This window comes from Arachis duranensis, chromosome 5 (genome assembly GCF_000817695.3).
Source record: "Arachis duranensis cultivar V14167 chromosome 5, aradu.V14167.gnm2.J7QH, whole genome shotgun sequence".
Classification (NCBI taxonomy): domain Eukaryota; kingdom Viridiplantae; phylum Streptophyta; class Magnoliopsida; order Fabales; family Fabaceae; genus Arachis; species Arachis duranensis.
In genome coordinates this window covers 57272750-57279283 of record NC_029776.3, presented here as the reverse complement: position 1 = coordinate 57279283, position 6534 = coordinate 57272750, and positions in this window count along the sequence as shown.

The following is a 6534-nucleotide window of genomic DNA, read 5'->3' as shown; positions in this document are numbered from 1 at the left end:
ACTAATTACTCTACCTAGGCCAAGAGGAACAAAATCTACACTATATCTAGAAGAGGCATTTCAACAAACACATAAAAGGCAATAAAAGTAAACAACATAAATTGCAAGAATTAAAGAGAGATCTAACTACAAGGGCAAGAGATCAACAATAGAAAAGCAAAGAAGAATAATTATTATGAATTACCTCTTATTGAATTGAAAGAAAATGGAAGGAACAATAGTAGATCTATAACAAAGCAATAGAACAACATAAAGGAAATTACAACAAAGGAATGGAAGAAGATGAATGTGACAACAAAGAATTGAAAGGTAGAAGTAGAAGAAAGCAAAGATTAAAACCTAGATCAAAGAACTAATCCTAATCCTAATCCTAATTCTAGAGAGAAGTGAGAGCTTCTCTCTCTAGAAACTAATTCTAACTACTAAACTAAACTAATGGTAACTAGATGTCTCATCCCTCTTCAATCCTTGACTTAAATAGCATCAGAAATGAGTTGGATTGGGCCCACAAGGCACCTAAAACCGCTGGGGACGATTTCATTAAAGTGGGCCACGGACAGAATCGGCGCGCGCGCAAAGTGCGCGTGCGCGCCCCTGAACGCGAAGTAACATATGGCAAAATTTATATCATTTCGAAGCCCCGGATGTTAGCTTTCCAACCCAACTAGAACCGCATCATTTGGATCTTTGTAGCTCAAGTTATGGTCGTTTAAGTGTGAAGAGGTCGGCTTGACAGCTTTCCGGTTCTTTCATTTCTTCATGAGTTCTCCAACTTTACATGCTTTTTCTTCATTCCCTTGATCCAATATTTGCCTCCTAAATCTGAAATCACTTAGCAAACATATCAAGGCATCTAATGGAATCAAGGTAAATTACATTTAGCTATTTTAAGACCTAAAAAGCATGTTTTCACTCTTAAGGTATTTTAAGGCCTAAAAAGCATGTTTTCACTCTTAAGCACAATTAAAGGAGAATATACAAAACCATGCTATTTCATTGAATAAATGTGGGTAAAAGGTTATAAAATCCCCTAAAATCAATACAAGATAAACCGTCAAATTGGGGTTTGTCAACCTACCCACACTTAAACCAAGCATGTCGTTATGCTTAAACCAAGAGAAAGCAAAGGGATCAACATTTATTCAATGAAAACTAACTAAATGCAATCTACCTATATGCAACTATCTACATGAATGCAATTGCTTGGTCAGAATAAATTAATTCCCAAGAAGCATATATAAGCACAAGGGCAAAAGGTATTAACAACCATGCCAAACCACAATTGAATTGAGCTATTAAATATTTTTACAAACTTGTATGAAAGGAGATGATCATTGGTGGAAACATGTAATTGAGCATCAAATCCTCACCGGATGTATTTGCACTCTATTCACTTAAGTGTTTAGGGTTGATTCACTCAATTCTCTCCTAATCATACTTTTTAAGAATTGTTTTTCTTCTAACAATCGACATATATTTCATGAATGCATACAAGTATCATGAGGTCTTTTCTTTAGGTTGTAATGGGGCTAGGGTCAAGGTAGGATGCATATTTGGTTAAGTGAGCTTGAAATTTGAATCTTTGATAAGCTTAGACTTCCCACCTAACCTATGACATCCTATACAATTAAATTCCAACCTAACTACCCATTTTTCACTTTTTCACATACTCATGCAATTTCTTTTCATTTCACAACACATATGCATTGAGTTTATTGGACTACACTTTGCTTTGGGGCATTTTGTCCCCTTTTTATTTCTTTCTTTTTCTTCCTTTTTCTTTCTTTTTTTATTTTTTTTTTCTTTTCCTTTTCCATGTTATTTTTTTTTCTTTTCTTTTCTTTTTTTTCTTTTCCATATTGTTTTTCTTTTCTTTTTCTTTTCTTTTTCTCATTTTTTTCTTTCTTTCTATGTACAAGAACCTCAATGCATAAGGTTTTACATTTGATCAATACATGAGTATGTACCCAATTCCCAATATTTCCAATAATAATACAAAACTACCCTTTTATTCACCCAATGTCCCAAGGTTCCCACACTTGAATGATACTCACACACACTAGCCTAAGCTAATCAAGATCCAAATAAGGATATTTATTGTTTTCCGCTTTAGGCTTGTAATGTGCTAAAATTAAGAACAAGTGGGTTAGTCGTAGGCTCAAATTTGGCTAACAATGGAAGATAAAAGGTAAGGCCATTTGGGTGAGTGAGCTAATGAAATGATGGCCTCAATCATATAAATGCATGAATACACAAAATAACGGACATAAAGAATCAAACAAATCAAAGATTACAATCATAGAAAGAGAATAATGCACACAAGAATGGAAAATAAGTGGTTATAAGATGTAACCACACCATTAGACTCAAAACTCACTTGCTTGTGTTCTTAGCTCAAAAACATGATCCACAAGATATATAATTCAAGCAAGCTCTATAAAGAGTTTTCACTCAAATCAATTGAGGTGCCCTATAGATAGAAATCTTGAAAATTTTCATTATTTTGACTAAGCTTATTGTGTATATATATGCAAAAAAATAAGAAAATGCAACAAAAATCCTAAAAACCTAAAATGAAATGTAAAAGTGTTGGAATTAGAATTTTGTCACCCAAAATCGCCGAACGGTCGGACGACCTCCCCACACTTAAAAGTTTGCACCGTCCTCGGTGCACTCAAAGATGAGCAAGGGGGTACGGCGACTCTCTGGATTGCTGCGTGTTCTTTCTTCCGCCTCCATGTTTGCTTGTGGTGCATTCATCATGAAAAACAAAAATATAACACCGTAAGGTAGGGTAATACAAAAGCAAGGAAGCATAATTGTTGGAATGAGGTAAATCACTAGAATTGAGTGAGTGAATTATTGTGACATTAATGACAAATAAATGTGTGAATTCTAAATTGCGCGGTTTAGAACACACATTAGCATAAAAAGCTATGTCACCAAAGAAGCATGCACTTTACTCATTCTAGTATGCTTGAGATGCTTTAAGTAAACTTGTAAGGTAAAACAAGCATTAGAGAAGCATGGAAGCATTCAAGCTAAAACATATGGATGCATATGATCATGAAATACAATGCATTAAGGTAAATGCATAACATCATCTATCAAGAGGTTGCCTAATCAAGGAAAAGGATCCAAATCACATGATGGCTAGCTACAACATGTAATTCAAAAGAGTTACAAGCTCGAAGGCAATTCTCATCACTTGGTATTTTTCAAAAGGTAAGCATGAAAAACTCAAAACCAAGTAGCAAAATATAACCACAATCATAGAATCCAACAAAGATTGTAAACATAATGATGTTAAGAAAACATCCCTTTTTAATACTTAGCAACAATTAATGGTAAACAAGAATATCAATCCAACACTTATGATGAAAAGAGAGAAAATAAAATGAAAACTAAACTAAAACTAACTAATCAACTAACGAACTAACTAATTAACTAACTAACTAACTAATAACTAACTAAAATAAATGGTTATCCATGGTGTTTGGAAGTGTTGGATGAGGGATTGGAGGAGGGAAGAAGAAAGGAGAAGGAAAAGAAATGGAAAGAGGAGAAGAAAAGAAATGGATGGAAGAAAGGGCATCCACGCGCACGCACGCATGACGCGCGCGCGTCGATGGCTTATTTCGAGAGTGGCGCGTACGCGTCATGTGCGCGAGCGCACAAATAGGTTTGTGCCTCAGGCCCAATTTCCGCACAGTGCAGGCCTAACTCTCGGGCCAAGATATGGAAGGTGGAACTTCTCAATCCATGCATACGCGTGCATGCCGCGCTCGCGTGGATGGTCAAAAACGCTTGATGCACGCGTACGCACGCAGTGCGCGTACGCGTGGATGGTGCTCTGTTTTTTTCAAAATTTTCCTATGTTTTTGCACCATTCTAAGCATTCCAAACCTCCAAACAGCTACCAAAATACCAGAAAACCTTATTTAACATATTAAACTTCCAATTAAACTCATCAAATAAACCAAAAACATGAATTTAAACTAATCGAGTAATATTACACAAAAAGAAAAAAATGAAAAGAATTTACCATGGTGGGGTGTCTCCCACCTAGCACTTTTGTTTATTGTCCTTAAGTTAGACTTATGGAGAGCTCCTCATCAAGGTGGCTTGTGCTTATATTCATCTTGGAACTCCCACCAATGCTTGGTTCTCCATTGTGCCCCAAGATTTTTTATGGATTGAGCCAAGTGTTGATGGAGTTCTTCACAAGCTTGGGGCTCCCAAAGTTGATCCTCTTCTTGTGATCCGGGGTCCCACACTTTGTTTTCACACCCGTCTTGAAGTTGATCATCATTATTAGTCCAACCGGGTGGTGAGTAAGGTGAATTCTCTATGAAGTGCCCAACAATCCTCCTAGACCCCTCTATTTGAGCACTACTCCAACCTTTATATCTCATGTTTGATGCATCAACCATAATGAGCCTTGATTTGCAACGCCCACCACAAAACATCTTTCGCTTACGCTTCATCCCACAAACTTCCCTAAGTTGGCCATCCGTTTCAAGCAAACCATATTCAAGTGGGATAATAAAGCTAATAGAAATGAATTTCACCCACTCAAATGAAGGTGTAGATGGCAACCTAGGCAAAGATGCTTCCAAAGATCTTGACAAAGCATAACCAATCCCCGTTCTTCTATTTCTACGGACTTCCACCTCTTCACAAGATCTCTTAATCTCAATCCTTTGTTCAACAATTTTATCTAAACCTTTTCCTTTACTCAAATCATAATAGGGAGGGTGAGAAAAAATTACCTCCTTAACGCCTTCAAATCCAACCGGAGAAGGTACTTCATACTCAAAGGATTCTTCACCACTAAGACTTGATGCTTGATCTTCATCACCAAGGGAACTCAATTCTTTCTCTATCCCATCCAAGTCTTCATATGGAGTATGCCTTGGAAGGTGTGCACTTTCCTTCCTAGCATCAATTTCAATCATCTTGGAGGGGTTTTCTTCAACTCTATGTTCCCATGGAAGCTCCGCATCTCCTAAGACTTCTACCACTTCTTCCTGAGGAATTTTCAGAGGTTCTTGTATTTCCTCTGGTTCCTCCAGGTTAGGCTGAACATCTTTAAAGATATCCTCAAGCTCAGATTCGAGACTCTCAATCATGTTGATCTCTTCCACTAAAGAGTCAATAATGTCAGCGCTCATGCAGTCATTTGATGTGTTTGGATGCTGCATAGCTTTGACAGCATTCAACTTGAACTCATCTTCATTAACTCTCAGGGTCACTTCCCCTTTTTGTACATCAATGAGAGTTCGTCCAGTTGCTAGGAAGGGTCTTCCTAGGATGAGAGTTGCACTTTGTGCTCCTTCATTTCTAGCACTACAAAGTCAGTTGGAAAGGCGAATGGCCCAACCTTGACAATCATGTCCTCAATTATGCCTGATGGATATTTGATGCCAAGGCATCTTAGGCTAGTTTCACTAGCAATTTTCTGTTAGTTTTGGTTTTTTTATGCATTTTCTTGAGCTTAAAGTAACCAAGAATGGTTAAATGAACAACAAAGTAATGAATCATCCAAACAGTGTAATTTTGATGCAAATTCCATGAGTTTTTAGTTATATTACTTGAATGCTATGAATGGAAGATTTCTCATGAAATTTTGCAAGACTTTGATGCAATTGTGTGGATGATTTCAGGGAAGAAGAGGCTAGGTAAGGAAGCAACAAAATCAATAAAGGAAGCTTGAAGATCACATGTGGAGTTTAAGTTCCAGTTTAAGCTTAAACTGGAACTTAAACTCCACATGTGATCTTCAAGCTTCCTTTATTGATTTTGTTGCTTCCTTACCTAGCCTCTTCTTCCCTGAAATCATCCACACAATTGCATCAAAGTCTTGCAAAATTTCATGAGAAATCTTCCATTCATAGCATTCAAGTAATATAACTAAAAACTCATGGAATTTGCAACAAAATTACACTGTTTGGATGATTCATTACTTTGTTGTTCATTTAACCATTCTTGGTTACTTTAAGCTCAAGAAAATGCATAAAACAACTAAAACTAACAGAAAAATGCTAGTGAAACTAGCCTAAGATGCCTTGGCATCACAACACCAAACTTAATACTTGCTTGTCCCTAAGCAAGTCCTGAGTTATTTGAGAAGAAAGTATGAAACAAAAAGCAAATATATTGGCTATATTAGCAAGCATTTGAAGTTTATCAGAAGGGTTTTATGCAGAAAGTTGCAGCATCACTTTTCCTTCTTATCAGGTAAGATTATCACTTTTTCATTGCATCCATCAAACACTGCTATGGCCTCTTGTTATTCTTATGTCCTTGGCACTTTTCCCTTATTTGTTTTTCTTTTTCTTAGAGCTCCTTTGCTCCTTGTTTGCTCAGTTTCACTTTCCTGCTTAGCTTCTTCCACACCTTCCTTCAAGATTTTTGGCTCCTGTTCTGAGGGTCTGATTCCTTCTTCTTCTGAGACTTCCTTCAATATGGTGATGGCCTTGCATTCTTCCCATCTCACTCCCTTTTGTTCCCCTTTAGGATTCTTTTCTGCGT